This window comes from Mobula hypostoma, chromosome 3 (genome assembly GCF_963921235.1).
Source record: "Mobula hypostoma chromosome 3, sMobHyp1.1, whole genome shotgun sequence".
In the NCBI taxonomy this organism is placed as follows: Eukaryota; Metazoa; Chordata; class Chondrichthyes; order Myliobatiformes; family Myliobatidae; genus Mobula; species Mobula hypostoma.
Window position 1 is genome coordinate 147,285,117 of NC_086099.1, and position 23,266 is coordinate 147,308,382.

Below are 23,266 nucleotides of genomic sequence, written 5' to 3' on the forward strand. Positions count from 1 at the left end.
AGAAGTAACAAAGTAAAAGATGGGTGTTCAGTTGAACAGGAAATAAAGGTTGAGCATTTCCTAATGGAGTTATAACAATTGATGACTGAGCAAACCAGCCATTTGGTCAATATCTTATTCTCAAGAGATTGGTTGCTGAGTGAGTCCAGCTGCAGGCTTGCCAGGATATATGAATATTTATAGAGTTATAGAGCATGGAAACAGGACCTTTGGCCCAACGCATCGATGACGACCATTTGCCTGTGTATGGCCTATACACTCTACAACTTTCCTGTCCATGTATCTGTCCAAATGTCTTTTAAATGTAGTATTTACACTTGCCTCTACCACTTCCTCTGACAGCTTGTTCCATCTCCCCTCCACCTTCTGTATTAAAAACCCACCCCTCAGAATCTATTTAAATCTTTCTCCTCTCATCTTAAACCTATGCCCTCTAGTTTGAGATTCCCCTACAATGGGAAAATCTCTGAATAACTACGTTTGTACTTTAACAATGGTCCTTATAAACCTTTATAATTTCACCCCTCTGCTTCCTTCTGTCCAGGAAAATCAGGCGGAGCCTATCCATCCCTTCTTGTAACTCAAGCCCCCCACTCCCGGAAAAATCCTTATGAATATTTTCTGCGCCCCCCCCCCCTCACTTAACCACATGTTCTCCATAGTGCGATGACCTGAATACACACAATGAACTAGCTGTGGCTGAACCTATGTATTTTATTACAATAGATTCTCCTGTGTTTCTTCATTTTCTTAATGATAAAATTGTGCATCAGGAAGCAATAATAATCTAGGAACTCATTACCAAGTAATATTAGTGTCAATCTGACCAGGAGTTGGAAATGCTATCTGCACCATCATCACTAATTATTCCAGTAACTATACTCTCTATTGAAACAGTAATCTGACAGAGTTTCTCACTTCAAATGCAGCAGTTTTCTTCCTGATCCTACAAGGATGGCCTTTTTGCTGTTGACCATGGCCTATTCCTCTCCGCAGCCACAATTACAGGTCCTTCCCTCCACAGTCTGACGGATTCTTTCCCCAAGCAACCAGATCTACTTTATGACCTTGACTGAGAGCTTTCCCTCTTCAGAAGCAGTTGTCATTCAACTTGCAACATCTCTTTTCTGCCACTAGTTCAACAATGGTTTTGCTCCTGTTCCAACTAGAACTTGAAGTAGAACATAAAGGCCCTGTAGCTCAGAAGGGTAGGGAAAGGAAAAGGAGGGCAGTAGTAATAGGGGACTCGATAGTTAGGGGCTCAGCTAGGCGATTCTGTGGACACAGTCCGGAGACCCAGATGGTAGTTTGCCTCCCTGGTGCCAGGGTCCAGGATGTTTCTGATCGCATCCAAGATATCCTGAAGTGGGAGGGAGAGGAGCCAGAGGTCGTGGTACATATAGGTACCAATGACATATGTAGGAGAAGGGGAGAGGTCCTGAAAGGAGAATATAGGGAGTTAGGAAGGGAGTTGATAAAAAGGACCGCAAAGGTAGTAATCTCGGGATTACTGCCTGTGCTACGCGACAGTGAGAGTAGGAATGCAATGAGGTGGAGAATAAATGCATGGCTGAGGGATTAGAACAGGGGGTAGGGATTCAAGTTTTTGGATCATTGGGACCTCTTTTGGTGCAGGTGTGACCTGTACAAAAAGGACGGATTACACTTGAATCCTAGGGGAACCAATATCCTGGTAGGGAGATTTGCGAAGGCTACTGAGGTGATTTTAAACTAGAATGGTTCAGGGGTGGGAATCAAATTAAAGAGACTCGGAGAGAGGAGGTTAGTTCACAAATAGAGAAAGCTAATAGACAATGTGTGAGGGAGGATAAGCAGGAGACAGAGATCAGGAGCACTCAGACTGAAGATGTAGGGGACAAGGAAGAAAAAGATAACAAAGTTGTTTGCTCCATTAAGGATAAACAGAGAGTAAGAGGTGGAGAGTTTCTTAAATGCATCTATTTTAATGCTAGGAGCATTGTAAGAAAGGTGGATGAGCTTAGAGCATGGATTGATACCTGGAAGTACGATGTTGTAGCTATTAGTGAAACGTGGTTGCAGGAGGGGTGTGATTGGCAACTAAATATTCCAGGATTTCGTTGCTTCGGGTGTGATAGAATAGGAGGGGCAAGAGAGGGAGGTGATGCATTGCTTGTCAGAGAAAATATAACAGAGGTGCTCTGGCAGGATAGATTAGTGGACTTGTCCAAGGAGGCTATTTGGGTGGAATTAAGGAATAGGAAAGGTGTAGTGACGCTTACAGGGGTGTATTATAGACCACCTAATGGGGACCGAGAACTGGAGGAGCAAATCTGTAAGGAGATAGCAGATATTTGTAGTAAGCACAAGGTTGTGATTGTGGGAGATTTTAATTTTCCACACATAGACTGGGAAGTCCATTCTGTAAAAGGGCTGGATGGTTTGGAGTTTGTCAAATGTGTGCAAGATAGTTTTTTGCAGCAATACATAGAAGTACCAACTGGAGAAGGGGCAGTGTTGGATCTCCTGTTAGGGAATGAGATAGGGCAGGTGATGGAGGTATGTGTTGGGGAGCACTTCGGGTCCAGTGATCACAATACCATAGTTTCAATATAATTATGGAGAAGGATAGGACTGGACCCAGGGTTGATATTTTTGATTGGAGAAAGACTAACTTTGAGGAGATGCAAGAAGATTTAGAAGGAGTGGATTGGGAGAATTTGTTTTATGGGAAAGATGCAATCAAGAAGTGGAGGTCATTTAAAGGTGAAATTTTGAAGGTACAGGATCTTTATGTTCCTGTTAGGTTGAAAGGAAAGGTTAAAAGTTTGAGAGAGCCATGGTTTTCAATGGATATGGGAAACTTAGTTCGGGGAAAAAAGAGGGATCTACAATAAATATAGGCAGCTTGGAGTAAATGAAGTGCTCGAGGAATATAAAGAATATAAAAAGAATCTTAAGAAAGAAATTAGAAAAGGTAAAAGAAAATACGAGACTGTAAGATGAAAATAAATAAATCCAAAGGGTCTCTACAGTTATATTAATAGCGAAAGGATAGTGAGGGATAAAATTGGTCCCTTAGAGAATCAGAGTGGACAGCTATGTGCGGAGCCAAAAGAGATGGGGGAGATTTCGAACAATTTCTTTCCTTTGGTATTCACTAAGGAGAAGGATATTGAATTGTGTAAGGTAAGGGAAACAAGAAGGGCAGTTATGGAAAGTATGATGATTAAAGAAGAGGAAGTACTGGCACTTTTAAGGAATATAAAAGTGGTTCAGTCTCCAGGTCCGGACAAGATATTCCCTAGACCCTTGAGGGAAGTTAGTGTGGAAATAGCAGGGGCTCTGACAGAAATATTTCAAATGTCATTAGAAACAGGGATGGTGCTGGAGGATTGGCATATTGCTCATGTGGTTCCATTGTTTAAAAAGGGTTCTAAGAGTAAACCTAGCAATTATCGGCCTGCGAGTTTGACGACAGTGGTGGGTAATTTGATGGAAAGTATTCTTAGAGATGGTATATATAATTATCTGGATAGACAGGGTCTGATTAGGAACAGTCAGCATGGATTTGTGCGTGGAAGGTCATATTTGACAAATCTTACTGAATTTTTTGATAAGGTTACTAGGAAAGTTGACGAGGGTAAAGCAGTGGATGTTGTCTATATGGTCTTCAGTAAGGGGTTTGACAAGGTTCCACATGGAAGGTTAGATAGGAAGGTTCAATCGTTAAGCGTTAATATCGAAGTAGTAAAATGGATTCAGCAGTGGCTGGATGGAAGACGCCAGAGTGTAGTGGTGGATAACTGTGTGTCAGATTGGAGGACGGTGTGTAGCAGTGTGCCTCAGGGATCTGTACTGGGTCCAATGTTGTTCGTCATATATATTAATGACCTGGACGATGGGGTGGTAAATTGGATTAGTAAGTATGCAGATGATACTAAGATAGGTGGCTTTGTGGATAATGAAGTAGGTTTTCAAAGCTTGCAGAGAGATTTAGGCCAGTTAGAAGAGTGGGCTGAAAGATGGCAGGTGGAGTCTGATGCTGAAAAATGTGAGGTGCTACATTTTGGTAGGACGAATCAAAATAGGACATACATGGTAAATGGTAGGGCAATGAAGAATGCTGTAGAACAGAGGGATCTAGGAATAATGGTGCATAGTTCCCTGAAGGTGGAATTTCATGTGGATAGGGTGGTGAAGAAAGCTTTTGGTATGTTGGGCTTTATTAATCAGAGCATTGAGTATAGGAGTTGGGATGTAATGTTGAAATTGTATAAGGCATTGGTAAGGCCAAATTTGGAGTATTGTGTACAGTTCTGGTCACCAAATTATGGGAAAGACGTCAATAAAATTGAGAGAGTACAGAGAAGATTTACTAAAATGTTGCCTGGGTTTCATCTCCTAAGTTACAGAGAAAGGTTGAACCAGTTAGGTCTTTGTTCTTTGGAGCGTAGAAGGTTGAGAAGGGACTTGATAGAGGTATTTAAAATTATGAGGGGGATTGATAGACTTGACGTGGATAGGCTTTTTCCATTGAGAGTGGGGGAGATTCAAACAAGAAGACATGAATTGAGAGTTAAAGGGCAAAAGTTTAGGGGTAACATAAGGGGGAACTTCTTTACTCAGAGAGTGGTAGCTGTGTGGAACGAGCTTCCAGCTGAAGTGGTTGAGGCAGGTTCGATGTTGTCACTTAAAGTTAACTTGGATAGATATATGGACAGGAAAGGAATGGAGGGATATGGGCCGAGTGCAGGTCAGTGGGTCTAGGTGAGAGTAAGAGTTCGGCACGGACTAGAAGGGCCGAGACGGCCTGTTTCCGTGCTGTAATTGTTATATGGTTATAACCCATAGTAACATTGAGTAACTGATACTGGAATTGCAGCTGATGTAACTCATTTGACTGCAGGGATAACCCTTCCCCTTATTGTCAAAGCCCTCCTTTTACTGAGTTTCTTACCTTACAACCAGTCATTTGGTTGGTAAACTTCATCAGGGAAACTGAGGTATTCATACAGCTGAAGGTTGAGCACTAAAGTGCACTCAAATACTGTCCCAGTTAGCTCCTCAGTCGTAGCCACTCTGAGAGATGTGTAGACCGTTCATGAGATAATAAGTGAGTTAAATGGAAGATTTGGAAACAATGAGAGACTCGACCAATATGATGTGACACTGATATTTCAATACATGATTAGTGTCAGAGTGATGATGTAGCTGTAGTGTTTTTCCTCCTGTGACAATTTTACAGTGCTGTGGTTCCCCAATTGCTCCTGATACTGAGAAACACAGACAGTTTTGAGATATTGTTGTACCATGGACAGTATCCTCTCCCCAAAAAGATCTTTACTCCCAGTCAAAGGATGGCAGTGAACCCCTGGTGGGCAGAGGAAACATTTCAAAGATAATATCAAAAACAGCATGAAGAAATTCAACATTGCAAAACTAGGAAGTCGTTGTACTCAATAGATACACCTGGAGGAAATTTGTTCAAGAAGGAGCTGTACTACTTGTGGCTAAGGTAATTATGAGAACCAGCAAGAAAAACAACAAGTACTTACTGTATATGTAACAAGAATTGACTTGTAGCCATGTCATTGATGATAAAATCAAAACACTGTCTGAATGATTTAGAAAGAAATGTTTAAAAAGGTGCCTCATGAGATGATAGATAGTCATAACCCTAGAGCTTAACAGTTGCAGAATAAGACTTCAAACTCTGACCGGAGAGGAATTCGCCACATTGACACCTGGCCAGCTTTATCGTGAGTAGGTAATATCTGAATAGACTCAATGAGATTTGGAGGGTGTGAAATTGCTGTAAGTGTTGTGTAATTAAAGAGTTAAGTTTTGGTATTGTGTCCTGAATGTTTGAGCTGTTTGAATTAATTATGCTTATTTGATGTGGCTTGCCATGTGTTATGTTTAATTTGGTTTAATTGGCAACAGGTGGATAATCAAGATCTCAGCAGGCCAGGCAGCATCAATGGAAAAAAAGAACAGTTTATGGTTTGGGCTGAGACCCTTTGGCAGGACCAGAGGAAAAAAAGATAAGGAGTAGATTTAAAAGATGGGAGAGGGGAGAGAGAAACACCAAGTGATAGGTGAAACTGGGAGGAGGAGGGATGAAGTAAAGAGCTGGGAAGCTGATTGGTAAAAGAGATACAGGGCTGGAGAAGGAGGAGCCTGATAGGAGGGAACAGAAGTCTATGGAAGGAAGAAAAGGGGGGAGGAGCACCAGAAGGAGGCGATGGGCAGGCTAGGAGATATGGAGATGGGGAATGGTGTAGGTGGACATTACTGGAAGTTTCAGAAATAGATTTTTATGCCATCAAGTTGGAGGCTACCCAGATGGAATATAAGGTGTTGTTCCTCCAACCTGAGTGTGCCCTTATCACAATAGTAGAGGAGGCCATGGATGGACATATGGGAATGGGAAGTGGAATTAAAATTGGTGGTCACTGGGAGATCCTGCTTTTTCTGGCGGACGGAGCATAGGTGCTTGGCGAAACAGTCTCCCAATCTGTATCGGTTCTCACCAATATACAGGAGGCCACACCAGGAGCACCGGACACAGTATATAACCCCAAAAGACTCACAGGTGAAGTGTCGCCTCACCTGGAAGAACTGTTTGGGGCCCCGAATGGCAGTGAGGGAGGAGGTGTAGGTGCAGTTGTAGCATTTGTTCTGCTTGCAAGGATAAGTGCCAGCAGGGAGATCAGCGGAGAGGGATGGATGAACAAGGGAGTTGCATAGGAAGCGATCCCTGCAGAAAGTGTGGGGGGGGGGTGGAGGGAGGGAAAAATGTGCTTGGTGGTGGATCCTGTGGAGATGGTGAAAGTTGTGGAAAATTATGTGCTGATGTGGAGGCTGGTGGGGTGGTAGATGAGGACAGGAGGAACCCTATCCCTGGTAGGGTGGCAGGAGGATGGGGTAAGAGCAGACGTGCGTGAAATGGAAGATATGTGGTTGAGGACAGTGTTGATGGTTGAGGAAGGGAAGCCCCTTTCTTTGAAAAAGGAGGACATCTCCTTTGTTCTAGAATGAAAAGCCTCATCATGAGAGCAGATGCAGCGGAGATGGAGGAATTGAGAGAAGGGGATGGTGTTTTCACAAGTAAGAAGGTGGGAAGAGGTATAGTCCAGGTAGCCGTGAGTCCGTGGGTTTATAATAGACATCAGTCGATAAATTGTCTCCAGAGATAGAGACAGTGAGACCAAGAAGGGGGAGGGAGATGTCAGAAATAGATCAGGTAAATTTGAGGGCAGGGTGGAAGTTGGAGGCAAAGTTGATGAAGTCAACAAGCTCTGCATGGGTGCAGGAAGCAGCACCAATCCCGTCATCAATGTAGCATAGGAGAAGTGCGGGACGGTCGCCGATGTAGGCTTGGAACGTAGACTGTTTCACATAACCAACAGAAAGGCAGGCATAGCTGGGACCCATGTGAGTGCCCATGGCTACACCTTTTGTTTGAAGGAAGTAGGAGGAGCCAAAGGAGAAATTATTAAGGGTGAGGACAAGTTCTGCTAGACGAAGGAGAGTGGTGGTGGAGAGGAACTGGTTGGGTCTGGTGTCCAGAAAGAAACAGAGAGCTTTGAGGCCTTCCTGGTGGGGGGAGTGGAGGTGTACAGGGACTGGACATCCATAGAAAAAACAAGATAATGGGGGGCAGGGAAGCTGAAATCATACATGTGAAGTGTCATGGATGTAGGTAGGAAGAGACTGAACTAGGGGATAAGACAGAGCTGATGTATGCAGATAGAGTTTAGTGGGGCAGGAACAAGCTGAAAGAATGGGTCTACATGGACAAGCAAGTTTGTGGATCTTGGGTAGGAGGTAGAAACAGGAAGTGCCTGGTATGAGAACTACGAGGTTGGTGGTAGTGGACTGGAGATCCCCAGAGCTAATAAGGTCAGTGATGGTGTGGGAGACAATGGCTGGTGCTCCTTGGTGGATTCCTGTTCAAGGGGTAAATAAGAGGTGGAGTCTGAGAGTTGTTGCTGGGCCTCAGCAAGGTAGACGTCAGTCTGGCAGACTACTACAGCACTCTCCTTTATCTGCGGCTGTGTAGCTGAGGTTAGGATTAGTGTGGAGAGAGCAGAGCAAGACAACATCACATTTCCCTCAACATAGAATGAAACTATTTGGTCCATCACTGAACAATCCCATTTATTCAATCCCATTTATTCATTAATTTGCCCTGTCATTTGGTCCTCATACAATTCCATCAACTCTCATTAGGAGCGATGACTCACTTATACAGGAGGGACAATTCTGTGGTCAATCAATCCCTTGAATGTGAGGAAAAAACTTGAGAGCTTGGAGGAAACCCACACAATGTGCAAACTCCACACAGACAGTACTAAAGTTTAGGGCTGAACTGAGTTTACTATTCTTGTGAGGGAGGAATTCTTCTGGCTGAGACATTATGTTGTCTATTATTCTGAACATCAGAAACCTGTTCTGTTATCAGAGCAACAGTGAAACTATTAAGAACAAACATTTTTCTAAACAATAAGATTATAGAGTAGAGTTTTTGTATATTTCTGGACAAGAGTTTCCAAAATATAATCACATGCAGATTTACAACAAGCTTTCAATTTAATTCAATTCAATTTTAATTGTCATTTATCCATCTATGAATACTCATGAATACAGCCAAACGAGACAGTGTTATTATGGGGGTCGAGGTGCAAAGACACCTTAACAACAGTCACACACAAGATCACAATCACGTTATAAGAGTCCCGAGACCCACTTCCCCACCCCGTAATGTCGTGGCTTGATGCATGCAAGTCAACAAACCCATCTAGAATATCAGTAAAAATACAACAACGCCAAATATGCATGTGTATATATATATATATATATATATATATATATATATATATACAGTCCAGAACCCCCAGCCCATCAATAGTATCTGTCTCCCAGCACCACCAGGCGACACCATGGCTTTGAGGCTCAGTCCTTGCATATATAGAATATTAGTAAGAACACAACCAGACAAATATCTATATGTATATATAGTCCACACCCCTCAGTCCATTTGAAATCTTCGGTCACCACAACAGCGCTACGTTGCCCCTGTAGAGCGCAGTGGCTCAGAAGCCTGTCCTCCGGTGGCTGAAAACCAAGCGACCTCGCAACTTGAGGCCCAAGTCCATTGAGTGCCGCTAAGAAATCTACAGTCAGCCACAACAGAGCTGGTCTTCTGCCGAGCAAAATGCTGAACATTTCATGTTTGCATTTTACTCTGGGCTTAGCACAATACTTAAAAAGCAAACGTATATTGAGTCCACAGTAGAAAATAAAATACAGAATTTATTCCACCAAGTATCTGGAGTTTATGAAAATGCTCATTTTTCCCATATTATACAAATAGCATGTTCCATTGGTGTTTTCAGTTTACATTCAGGAGAATATAAAAATTATATAAAGCATTGCAATTGAATCTAATAATTAAAAACTGTAATATTACATTACCTGTCAAAAATATCAATGATTTCCAAGCTTTCTTTTTGAAACAGAGTTATATAACTCAGATCATACTTGTGTTGGCTTCTCAGCCTTATCTGTGCCACGTCACTGTCAGAAGTAGGTCAAAGAACGTAAGCATTGTTTAAAGTACAATTACATTGCATACAGGAATTAACTTGCTAGTGCTTTTATTGCAAGGCATAATTGTGAGGGAAGGAAAGAAAGTAAGTTTACATTGTTATAAACTAATAAATCATTGAAGCGAAGGTGTGTTTGTGTTCGCAGGAGGTTATCTGAGGAAAAACATATGCCTATTTTGCATGAACATTGTGCAAACTATCTATTTTTTATTTTTTTTATTTTACATGGGTGTAATTTTGAAACAGTTTAATTAATTTTCCTACAGTGACAATTTGGCCCAACAAGTATATTCACAAATAAATTATGGGAATTTCATAACCAACATTAATGACATTTTGATAAGTCTAGCAAAAGAATAATTTGGAAAAATCGCTAATTTTGGAATGCTCTGGAAGATTTTGATGTTGGTCTAATCCTAGTTTTCATGTTCAGAAACTCTGGAGGCAACTGTATGTTTTAATTTTAAAAAATGTAGAAAAGACCGTAAGACCTTTATATACAGAAGCAGAATTCGGCCCACTGAGTCTGCTCTGCCAATTCATCATGGCTGATCCATTTCCCTCTCAACCTCAATCTCCTGCCTTCTTCCCGTAACCCTTCATGCCCTGACTAATCAACAATCTACCAGCCTCTGCCTTAAATATACCCAATGACTTGGCCTCCACAGCGAGCTGTAGCAACAAATTCCACAGATTCATCACTCACTGGCTATAGCAGTTCCTCCTCACCTCTATTCTAAAATGGACATTCCTCTATTTTGAGGCTGTGTCCTCTGGTCTTAGACTCCCTCACCATAGGAAACACCCTCTAAACATCCACTCTATCGAGGCATTTCAATATTTGATAAATCCCCACTCTTGGAATGCCTTTGGGGAGCAATCAATCAGTGGGTTTTGTCGAGAGAGCTAGGGAAGGCCAACCACCAGTGGCAGTTCAGGTGAATGAACAAGATAGGAGAGCTGATGCCTATGGTTACCATCTTGCACATGTTGTCAAGCCTGCTTCCACTGACACCCCCCAGTCTCCAGTCAGCTAATAGAATTCACCTGCCACTCATCCCAGACTCATCACTTGCAGCCTATTTCTGAGAGGGACTTGTGGTGATGAACCAAGTGCAGAGATACACTGCAGTTCACTGACTTTTAATAAGAACTGTTCAGAATTAAAGTAAAAACACCAAACACTAGGCCAGCAGGGCCATTAACTAAAACCCGCAAACTGAAGGCTAACGCCGACACTGAGGCTCAAAAACAGTAATGTAACATTAAAGTAAATAGCACCCCCTTACAGAGTGAATCTAAGTGGTTCTCTTCTTTCCCAGTAAAAGGACAAAGCAGGGATGGTTGATGTTGCTGTGCTTTTTGTCAAGATTCGACAAGACTAAAATGAGAGGAAGGGAGTTAATTACAATCACAGTGAATCACTAGTTGGCTGGAACGTGTATACTCACAAGCATGACTGATGATCCCTTTCTGCAGCCCGTCTGTGAGGGTGCCTAGCTCCTGCAGCAGAGTCTATGACAGGGTTGTGACAGGGTCCCCCTTCCTAGGCACTGCTCCTGAGGTGTAAACCTGTGTCACTTGAAATCCCATATGAGGGACTTGTCCAGGATGTCTCGAGCTAGAACCCAAGAATGCTGCGAGTTGCTAAACTGTCACTGTGAGGGCTGACACCTGTTCTTCCTGCTTGAATTGTGCTTGCCGCTCTGAAATTAACTGTTGTACTGCATGAGGCACTTTAAGCAACCAGACTCTACTGATTTTAACTTCTTCTCCATGAACTTCAGTTTGGGCTGGACTTGCCATTCTGTGAGTAGCTGTTGTACTGCATGAATCACCTCTGCCAACAGGGGCACAACTGACTGTAGCTAACCGCAGATCTCATCCGAAGACCTTGTTTACTCATCAAGCAAGTCAGGCTCGAACAGTTGCTTCTAGTTTTCACTCTCCCAGCCTAAAGTTTATTGTCTATTCTTGCTTGTGTGGCTTGTTACTTTGTGGTGCATTATTAAGGTTATCATTCACTGGTTCATCTCCATTGCTCTGCTTTTGGGCAAAGTTTCCTCTACATTTCCTGACACTGTCGACAGGTAGATCAAATCTTACTGGTGCCCATAGACTAACCATCTAGAGCCTTGATATCTCTCAATTGTTGAGTGGGAACTACCCATCTTTGAGGTTGGAAGATACCCTTGAGCTACTCGGCTGCCCTGAAGTCAATAATTGCCGGAAACTCATGGGTGTGGGACCCACACAACAGGCAAGTTAGGAGCATTACTTGACTAGGAGAAGATGCTTGCAGGGAGAATCAACTCAGAAGAATTCTTCTTCTTACAGGCAGGTCTCCTCTTTTGCTGGGCACTTGGGACACAATATCCAAAGGTGACCTGAAAGCCACACCAGAGGCAACAAACTATTCATCTATGCTGATTTCATTTGTCCTGAGATAGGTGCAGGGCCCCAACCTGAATGGGTTCTTATGTAGGTAGATTGTGTATTGAATGGTGAGGCTATAAGATGAGACCATTAGATATAGGTGCAAAAACAGGTCATTTGCCCCATCGAGTGTGCTCTGCCATTTCATCATGGCTGATCCCATTTTCCTCTCAGCCTCAATCTCCTGCCTTCTCCCTATATTCCTTCATGCCCCGACCAATCAAGAATCTATCAACCTCTGCCTTAAATATACATAGGAACATGGGCTCCACAGCTTCCTATGGCAAAGAATTCAACAGATTCACTACTCTATGGCTAAAGAAATATCTCATCATCTCTGTTCTAAAAGGACGCCTCTCTATTCTGAGGCTGTGTGCACAGGTCTTAGACACTCGCACCATAGACTCTCTACATCCACTCTATCAAAGCCTTACACCATTCGACAGGTTTCAATGAGGACATCACTCATTCTTCTGAACTCCAGTGAATACAGGCCCAGAGACATCAAATGCTCTTCAGACGACAAGCCATTCAATCCTGAAATCATTTTTGTGAACCTCCTTTGAACCCTCTCCAGTTTCAGCACATCCTTTCTAAGATAGGGGGCCCAAAACTGCTCATAATACTTCAAGTGAGGTTTCACCAGTCCTTTATAAAGTCTCAACATTGCATCCTTGTTTTTATATTCTACTCCTCCTGAAATGAATGTTAACATTGTACTTGCCTTCCTCACCATAGACTCAACCTGGAAATTAACCTTCAAGGAATCCTGCACAAGGACTCCCAAATTCCCTTGCACCTCAGTTTTTTATACTATTTCTCCATTTAGAAATTAGTCAACCCTTTCATTTCTTCTACCAATGTGTATGACCATACACTTCCCGACACTATACTCCATCTGCCATTTCTTCGCCTGTTCTCCTAATCTGTACAAGTCCTTCTGCAGCCTCTCTACTTCCTCAAAACTACCTGCCCCTAAACCTATCTTCATATTGCCTACAGATTTTGCAACAAAGCCATCAATTCCATCATCCAAATCACTGACATATAACAAAAAAAGTGGTCTCAACGTAGACCCCTGTGGAACTCCACTAATCTCTAGCAGCCAGTCAGAAAAGGCTCCCATTATTCCCAGTCTTTGCCTCCCGCCAATCAGCCACCGCTTTATTCATGCTACCATCCTTCCTGTAATACCATGGGCTTGTTGCTTGTTAAGCAGCCTCATGTGTGGCACCTTGTTAAAGGCCTTCTGAAAATCCAAGTACACGACATCCACTGATTCCCCTTTTGTCTATTCTGCCAGTTATTTCCTCAAAGAATTCCAACAGATTTGTCAGCCAAGATTTTCCCTTGTGGAAACCATGCTGACTACAGCCTATTTTATCATGTGCCTCCAAATATCCAGAGAACTCATCCTGAATAATTGACTCCAATATTTTCCCAACCACTGAGGTCAGGCTAACTGGCCTATAGTTTCCTCTCTTTGACCTCTTTCTTTTCTTGAAGAGTGGAGTGACTTTTGCAATTTTACAGTCCTCCAGAACCTTTCCAAATCTAGTGATACTTGGAAGATTATTACTAATGCCTCCACAATCTCTTCAGCCACCTCTTTCATACACCTGGTGACTCCAGGTGACTTATCTAACTTCAGACCTTTCAGTTTTCCAATAACCTTCTTTGTAGTTATGGTAACTTTACACACTTCGTGACCCCTGACACCTGGAACTTCCACCATACCACTAGTGTCTTCCACCACGAAGGCGGATGCAAAATACTTATTCAGTTCAACTGTCATTTCATCGTCCCCCATTACTACTTCTGAAGCATAGTTTTCCAGCGGTCCGATATCCACTCTCGCCTCTCTTTTACACTTTATGTATCTGAAGAATCTTTTGGTATCCTCTTTAATATTATTTGCTGGCTTACTTTTGTATTCCATTTTTATCTACTTAATGAGTTTTTTTGTTGCCTGCTGTTGGTTTTTAAAAGCTTTCCAATCCTCTAACTTCCCACTAATTTTTGCTCTATTATATGCCCTCTCTTTGGCTTTGACTTCTCTTGTTAGCCATGATTGTGTCATTTTTCTTTTAGAATAACTTCTTCCTCTTCGGAATTGCTTCCAGAAATTCCAGCCATTGCTGCCATCAATCTGCCATCATTCCTGCCAGTGTTCTGAGAGAGGAGGTAAAGTCAGGTAGTGATCCGATGAGTGTGAGGCTTGAGGTATCTTCTCTTGGCACCACTCATCTACACGGTTGTCTATTTGAATGGGCAGATTTATCCGGTCATCCAGGTTGTCCTGTTCATTACGCACTGTGACCTCCTGCTGGATCACCGTTCTCAGCCCATGCTGGAAAGTAGTGATGAGAGATCTCTTGTCCCACCCCATCTCAAGCTCAGGAGGGTGGAACTTTACTGCATAAGTTCTCACTGACCCTCTCCCTTGGTGCAGGTCCAGGAGTCGGTGGGTACCTTCCAGACCCCATACTGGAAGGACAAACACTCTCTCGAACTCAATGTCAGTTTGCTGGAAAGAGTGGGCTGGAAGAGAAACATGTTCTCCTAGAACATTGAACAGGCTAATTGGGGGTCAGTCTAAGAGATTCATCATGGAAGCCAGTTCATGTGCAACATCTCTGAACTGACCTGACTGAGCTTGGAATGTCAACTCACAATGGGTAATAAAGTTTCTGCAACCGTCAGGGTCACCGGTGTACCTGCCTGCTGGAGGAAAGTTCGCTTCAAGTCCGGAGCAGCCATGGGAATTAGAGTATTAATGGCGGAGGCTGATGAGACTGCAATAGAGGAGGATGGGGATGGTGATGGTGCTTGTGCTTGAAGTGGGGCCATCCTGGCAAAGAGCTGCTGAACCACAGCAGTGAGGGCAGTAATGGTGCCACCTGATTCTGGCTGTCTGTTCTGAGTTTCTGAACCGTCATTGACACGAGTTCTTCAAGCGTGGATTGAGCTTGCCCTGCTGAGAGAAGGTGTCACACCATGGGAGACAATTCTGTTAACCCAACCTCCGCTGACTTTAACTTCTTCCCCACCTGACCAACAAAACTCAGTGCCAATTTCAGCTGTTCTCTCTTTGTTGGGTCCATTTTGAAGATTGACTCTTGTTGACAGGAGTTCTGTGATGGCCCAAGTGTAGAGGGAGATACAAAGACATGGAATGAACATTTCTCTAAGGTTAACTAAGAATTGTGTAGAACCAAGGAAAAATTATATACACTAGGTTAACAGGGCCGCTAAATAATACTGTCATACTAACTAAAACCTAATGCCATCACTGCAGCTTGAAAACAGTGTCCCAGAACCAAATTAATACCGCTCCTTTAACAGCGTTTATCTAATCACTCATCTTATTACCAGGAGTGTGGACTAAGGCAAGCAGGGAGAATTATCGTCGTTGTGCTTTGATCAAAACTTGACAAGACTGAGGCTGCGTCCACACCAGACCGGATAATTTTGAAAACGCCGGTTTTGCGTAAAAATGATAGGTGTCCACACCAGGCGTTTTTGAAAATACCTCCGTCCCCATTAAAATGGATATTTGGGCGAATCTCCTCCTGCTGGGCATACGCAGGACACATTATAGAAAACAAGTGAAGAGGAAATGGTGCGCAGTTGTCCAGTTACAGACTAGAAAAACTTAAAAGGAAATTGCCAAACGACGGACAGCTGTTGGCTCTCGCGCGGGAGTACTTAAAACTGACAAAAAACATATACTGGAGCATATGGAGGCAACCGACAGGGAGTTCACAGACAGTATGACCCGGCTGATGATGAACATTAAAAAACTGACTAACTCTGTTGCGGAGGGATTTGCAATAATGAGGAATATGATGGCTCCGCCCCCCAGTACTTTTCACCGCCACAATACCAGCCTCACAGCCACTACAATAGTTACACATATGGACACACAGACCCCCGGGTGGCCCCACCAACATCTTCCCCACTCCCACAGAGGCGTCACTCTGGAAACATTTCCTACAGTCATAGTCTCTTTACCGATGAAGGGGATGACTGGTTTTTAAAAACCTCTGGTTACCCCGTACACACTACAACGCCCAACTGCTGTTTTCAGATTTGGAGAGTCTTTTAGAAAAGCTCCATTTTCGGGGGAGGAAAATACCGTTTCTGTGTGGACGGAGGGTCAAAGCAATGAGAAAAAGCTTCGGTTATGGATTTATCTGGTCTAGTGTGGACGTAGCCTGAAACAGAATGAAGAGTGTTAAATACAATTACAAAGAAACCCTAATGGACTGGAATGTGCACATTCTCACGTGATTGTCGTCTTCTTTCAGCTGCCCATCTGCAAGAGCGCCCTGACTGTGTGGCAGTCTCAGTGATTATCACAGCTACAGCGTAAAAAATAAGTTAATGAGATTGTTTGTTGTTGATTCTCAAGTCTTCCATTTTCAATTCCTCTTACAGAAAAATCAGGCATTTCAAGGTATAGAAAAACTTGGGCAACATAATGCTATGGTCTGAGGACCCAATTTTTAAAATATCTATCAAATGTTGTTTCTTGCTTGATACAAACACATTTTAATTCTGGTTAGAAATTCTGCTTGCTGAAGAGGACTTGATGGGCTGAATGGCATAAATCAGCACACACATTTTAAGTCTTACAGCTTGTGGGTATAGAACTCCAAACAAAGGAATGATATGTTCTTTCACAGACATAAAGCACCAAAACCTCTTCTTTTAGGTCTATTCTTTAATTACAGTGGCACTGAGATGTTCAACGTGTTGTACACGAGGTGAGGCTGAAAATGCAGCCACTGAGGAAAACTTAAAATAACTCTCACCGAGCAGGTGAGAAACTCATTGGATCAGGTAGCATTTATGGAAGAGTACACAGTCGATATTTCGGGCCGAGACAGTTCTTCATGACTGAGTGGAGAGAGAAACTATCTGGGCCAAAAGAACCCGCTTCTCTGTTGTATGACTTTATGACAGTGAGATAAAAATAAACAATGATTCAGAAATCAATGATCGCCAATCTGTTTTTATAGAATTTGAAACTGCAGCCGTCGGCCCCGAAGATCCTAACTTGGAATGAGTTTGGTGCCATTGATTTGCCAGTTGGGTCCACATGGAAAACTGAGCGCAGAAGTCATAAACCGCGCTGTATAAATGTGGCGTCTTGGAGTCAGTCAGTGAGTATGTGAACTCGGAACAGAGCAAACAAGGCAACTCACAACGGCTGAACAACCATGAAGTGAGGCATAGTCGTCTTAATCAGCTGCATTTTGTTGCTCTCTCCACCGTGTTACGCAGAATCAGAAGGTAACCTGTTTAGAAAAATGATTAGACGTGGTGGGAAAGTTGCAGTAACAATTAGAATTTGTTAAAAATCATCCGTTTTCCCTATTTGGTGTAAATTAAAAAAAACACGAGGCTGTTGAAATCAGAAACTTGCCATGTTCAGTACCACCATCGTTCCATAAGTTATATCGAATATATTTTCCATATGATTAGAGGAAGATTGAGTGTTAATATAGAGGACAGAAGTATCATAACCTCATTTAGTGCAGAGAGAGGAAAAAAAATCAATCTAATCACTCCAAGTTGCAAAGCATCAGAAAGGGAATGTGGCTATATTTTTTATTTTGAAATGGTTTACCAGGTAATCGTGTAAGTTTAAAGAAGTTAAATGCAACATTTGTATTGTTCTAGTTAGAGTGGAAAACTTCTGAACTAGGGCATGTTTAATTTAATTTGCATAGCACACAGACACACACATATTACATATGGTAGTTGCTAAGGCAACAGGAGTCAATATTCACTCAGTGCCCACTTTATTAGGAACACCTGTTTGTTAGTGCAAATATCTAATCAGCCAATCATGTGAACGCTACTCAATAATAATCATAATAACTTTATTGATAGAGCACTTTTCAGACTGATGGTGTTGTTCAAAGTGCTTTATAATGCAATTAAAAGTACAAAGATTAAAATAAAAATAAACAGAAAATAAAAGGCAAAAATAAGTTAGTTCAAAGGTTCAAAGGTCAAATTTAATGTCAGAGAAATGTATACAATATACATCCTGAAATGCTTTTTCTTTGCAAACATCCACGAAAACAGAGAAGTGCCCCAAAGAATGAACGACAGTTAAACATGAGAGCCCCAAAGACTCTCCCCAGCTCCCCCCTCCCGCGCATAAGCAGCTGCAAGCAATGATCCCCCTCCCCCCACCCAAAAAAAACGTGCATTGGTACCATCACCGAGCCCAAGCTTGTGCTAAGCAATAGCAAAGACACAAACCAAAGTTACCCCAAAGCTCCGCATTTCATCCGACAATCGACAAACCGCAGGTTCTCTCTCTCCCTGGCAAAGGAGAGGGAAGTGTCCCCCATTTTCACAGAGAGCGGGAGACATAACAACAACCTGCTGGTTTCTGATGTTAAAAGTCTGTTTTGTCACTTTTTCCTAGCTCTGTGTCCGAAGATAGCAAAGAGCTCGGGTCTTTGGGCCCACAGCGAAAGATTTTCCGGCCTCCTCGACGATACGAGTCTCCTGCCGAGACACTGACCCTCAATCAGCCCGTTTCCAGAGCCCCGAGATCTTAGGCTTCCAAACACAATTGAGATTCTCAGGCCAAACTCTTGGCATATCGAATAACGGCCAGTCGTGGAACCCCGAGAAGGGGTCCCATTCCCACAAAGAACTGAAGTTAAAAGGTAGGTTAAATATAGTGCCTATAAAAAGTATTCAACCCCCTTGGAAGCTTTACAACTTGCATCACAATGGATTTAGTTTGGCTTTTTTGACACTGATCAACAGAAAAAGTCTCTTTTGTGTCAAAGTGAAAACATGTCTCTATAAAGTAATCTAAATTAATTATAAATATAAAGCACAAAATAATTGATTGCATAAGTATTCACTCATTCACGTCAGTATTTAGTAGATGCCCCTTTGGCAACAATTACAGCCTTGAGTCTGTGTGGGTAGGTGTCTATCAGCTTTGCATATCTGACACTGCAGTCTTTCCCACTTCTCTCCAAAGCTGCTCAAGCTGTGTCAGATTGCATGGGGATCATGAGTGAACGGCACTTTTCAGGTCCAGCCACAAATTCTCAATTGGATTGAGGTCTGGACTCTGACTTGGGCACTCCAGGACATTAACTTTGTTGTTTTTAAGTCATTCCTGTGTAGTTTTGGCTTTATGCTTGGGGTCATTATCTTGCTGGAAAACAAATCTTCTCCCAAATTGCAGTTCTCTTGCAGACCATGTCAGATTTTCCTCCAGGATTTCCCTGAATTCTACTGCATTCATTTTACCCTCTACCTTCACAAGCCTTCCAGGGCCTGCTGCAGTGAAGCATCCCTACAGCCTGATGCTCCCAGCTTCACAGTAGGGATGGTGTGTTTTTGGTGATGTGGGATGTTTGGTTTACGCCAAACATAGTGTTTAGTCTGATGACCAAAAAGCTCATTCTTCCAGCTGGCTTCAGAGTCTCCCACATGCCTTCTGGCTAACGCTAGCTGAGATTTCACCTGAGTTTTTGCACCAGTGGCTTTCTCTTTGCCACTCTGCCATAAAACTGCAACTGGTGAAGTACTCGATCAATGGTTGTTGTATGCAGTCTCTCCTAGCTTAGCCACTGAAGCTTGTAACTCCTCCAAAGTTGTCATAGGTCTTTTAGCGGCCTCCCACACTAATTCCCTTCTTGCACAGTCACTCAGTTTTTGAAGATGTCCTGCCCTGGGCAGATTTACAGCTGTGCCATATTCTTTCCATTTTGTGCTTAACATAACTGTACTCCAAGGGATATTCAGTGACTTGGAAATTTTCTTGTATCCACCTCCTGACGTACTTTTCAATAACCTTGTTGTGGAGTTGCTTAGAGTGTTCTTTTGACTTCATGGTGTAGTTTTGAGGGGATACTGATTCACCAGCAGATGGACCTTCCAGACACAGGTATTTTTACTACAATCAATTGAAACACCTTGAAGGTACACTAGTGATCTCCATTTAACTAATTATCTGACTTCTAAAACCAATTGGCTGCACCAGTGAGGATTTGGTGAAGATCTGGGGTGAATACTTACGCAACCAATTATTTTGTGTTTCATTTTTGTAATTAATTTGAATTTCTTTGTGGAGATCTGTTTTCATTTTTTTAATAGAAATACTTTAAGTTTCAGAGACTGAAAAAGAATACTTGGGAGCTCAAGAAGCAGTACCAAATGAAAACAATTCTGTAATATACTCCAGTCCCAGACCATTAAGAGTTTTAACAACAAATAAGAGAACTTTAAAATCAATTCTAAAAAATCTAGGAGGAGTAGCTAGTACAGGGGTGATATGCCCGCTCATCCTGATTTTGGTTAGAAGTCTAGCAGTGACATTTTCAATGAGTTGAAGTTTGTCAATGGAGTGCTTTGGAAGGCCTGTAAAAAGTGCCATTGCAAAAATCTAATCACTTGAAATAAAGGCGTGCATTAGTTTATCAGTATCATTATGTGACAGAAACAATGCACCTTTGAAATATTTCTTAAATGTAGAAATGTTACTCTGGTCACTTTCTTTATGCGGGGTTTAAAACTTAAATCTGAATCAATAATAATACCCAGGCTAGTTTCTTCTGATTTTACAAGGGGTGTCAAGTTCCCAAGTTTATGAACAAGTTTATCTCTTTTGGCTTTTAGACCAACCATAAATGTTTCAGTTTTACCTTCATTTAGATTTAAAACAATATTGCTCATAAAATGCAAGCAGATATGGTCAAAAGTTTCTATTACTGTTTAGACCAAATATCAGAATGGGGAAGAAATGTGATCTTGGTAACTTTGACAACTGAATGATTATTACTGCCAGGTGGGGTGATTTGAGTATCAGTAACTGCTGATCTCCTGGAATTTTCATGTGAACAGACTCTGGAGTTTACAGAGAATTCAGCAAAAAATAAATCTGCAGGAAAAAAAGCCTCATTAGAGAGAGGCCAGAAAAGAATAGCTAGACTGGTTCAAGATGACAGGAAGGCGACTGTAACTCAAATAACCATGTGTTAAACATTGTTGTCCGAAGAGCATCTCTGAATGCACAGTATCTTGAAGCTTGCAGTAGGTTAGCTACAGCAGAAGACTACGAATACCATCAGTACCTAATAAAGTAGCCACTGAATATAATTCAGAGAATGAATGTATGATGTAATGTGGTCAGTGTTTATTCAAATAGTTTTTCCTACTTTAGATCCATCAACATTAAGAACAGAAGGGTTCTGGTTACTTTAATAGTTAATATAGAATGAATAGCCAACAAACTGAATTGAGTGACACAATATAAAATTAAGTGTGTAGTTTTCATATTTGACTCTGTTGAGCCTCGAAATATTTAGCAATGCAATTCTTTTGATAATACTTCAAACATTTCGAAGATATCTGTTTTGAGTAATGTTAACTTTCATAGTGATTCCAACATGTGCATTTCTCATTGTGACAAGTTGGACTAACTCCAACTGTATTGACTCTGTCCAGATAATATATTAGTTTCAAATACTTTCCTAAGGTATTTCAGAATCAGAAACAGGTTTAATATCACCTGCACATGTCGTGAAATTTGTCAACTTAGTGACAGGATTACAATGCAATAAATATACCTTAATTCAGTTTTTCTATATTATCATATATATTAATATATTTAATGATAGAAAAAAACTGAATTATCATAAAACTGGGAAAATGTATCATTTAATATATATGGTACAAAAACAGAAATTTAAAAAAGTAGTGAGGTAATGTTCATGGGTTCAATGGCAACTCAGAAATTGGATGGCGGAGGGGAAAAAGCTGTTCCTGAATCGCTGAGTGTGTGCCTTCCAGCTTCTGCATCTCCTTCCTGATGGTAACTGTGAGAAGAAGGCATGTCCTGGTAGTGTGGGTCTTTCATGATTATCACTGCCTTTCTAAGGCACTGTGCCTTGAAGATGTCTGGATACTATGGAGGATAGGCCCCATGATGGAGCTGACTAAGTTTACATATCTCTGCAGTTTACTTTGATCCTGCGCAGTGACTCCACACCCATCCCCCTCCATACCAGATGGCGATGCAGCTTATCAGAATGCTCTGTAGAAATTTTTGTGTGTTTTAGGTGACAAACCAAATCTCCTCAAACTCCGAATGAAATATAGCTACTGTCGTGCCTTCTTTCTAGCTGCTTCAATATGTTGTAACCAGGTTAGGTCCTAACACGCAGAAACTTGAAATTGCTCACTCTCTCCACTTCTGACCCTCTGAGGGTCACTGTGTATTCCCTTGTCTTTTGTAGAGTAATTTTAAAATGTGAAAATTCAATTTCTTGTGAGAAATTGGACTAACTCCATCCGTACTGAACCTGCCCAGATAATTTAGTTTCACGTACTTTCATGAGGTATTTAATAGATAAAATGGAATCCAGACCCAAAAAGAAGCAAGGGAGGAAATAGTAAAGGCTTTGATCATACTTTGTGATTGTTTATCAGCAAGAGACTTGGTATCAGAGGACTGGACACTTGGTCATGTGGTGCCATTGTTTAAAAAGGGAGAAACCCACAGACTGAGTAACCACAGTTCAGTCAGTCTGCATCAGCAGTGGGCAACTTGTTGGAAATTTTTCTGAACAATATCATAAATCAACATTTGGAAGACACGTGATAGACAATGGTTGTCAGCCTGAACTTATTTAAGGAAGGTCATTACTAACTAAGTGAAATGCACAGCATTACACCTGCATAGACTTTGCTCAGACATTTGAAGTCCCAGCTGATAAATGAATTGAGAAAGAGAAAGCCCAATTTTACACTGGTTAAAGACATCTATCACATCTTCAGTTCTGTTTTAAGCTGTATTTTTACTTATTGGTAAAACCCCAAAGATATGGCCTCCTTTACATTGGTGAGACCCGTTGAAAATTGGTGGAACACTTTGTCGAGCACCTCTGCACTATCCACCATAAACTGGACTTCCCGGTGGCCAAACATTTTATTTCTGATTTTCATTCATGATCCGACATGTTGATTCACAACTTCCTCTTCTGCCAAGATGAGGCCACCCTCAGTTTGGAGGAGCGACACCTTGTATTCCATCTGGGTACCCTGCAACCTGATGATATGAATATCAATTTCTCATTCCAGTGAACAGATTTTCAGCATCCCCCTGCCCCCACCTTCTTCTATTCCCTATTCTGACCTTTCACATCTTCTCACCAGCCTGTTACTTTCCCCTGAGTCTCCTCCAC

The 23,266-nt window shown here is 41.9% G+C and overlaps 1 protein-coding gene across 3 annotated transcripts in view; it reads right to left on the reverse strand.

Moving 5' to 3' along the window:
• LOC134343578 (guanine nucleotide-binding protein G(T) subunit gamma-T1-like) overlaps positions 1 to 9,566 on the reverse strand; it is a 93,328-nt gene extending 83,762 nt beyond the window's left edge. Inside the window, exon 1 of one of the 3 annotated variants that reach the window (XM_063042327.1) lies at positions 9,463 to 9,566. The gene's annotated coding sequence lies outside the window, so the exon portion shown is untranslated. The remainder of the gene's footprint in view (positions 1 to 9,462) is intronic. The other 2 variants (XM_063042328.1, XM_063042331.1) reach the window with 2 other exon arrangements.
• Between the last annotated feature and the right edge of the window lie 13,700 nt (positions 9,567 to 23,266).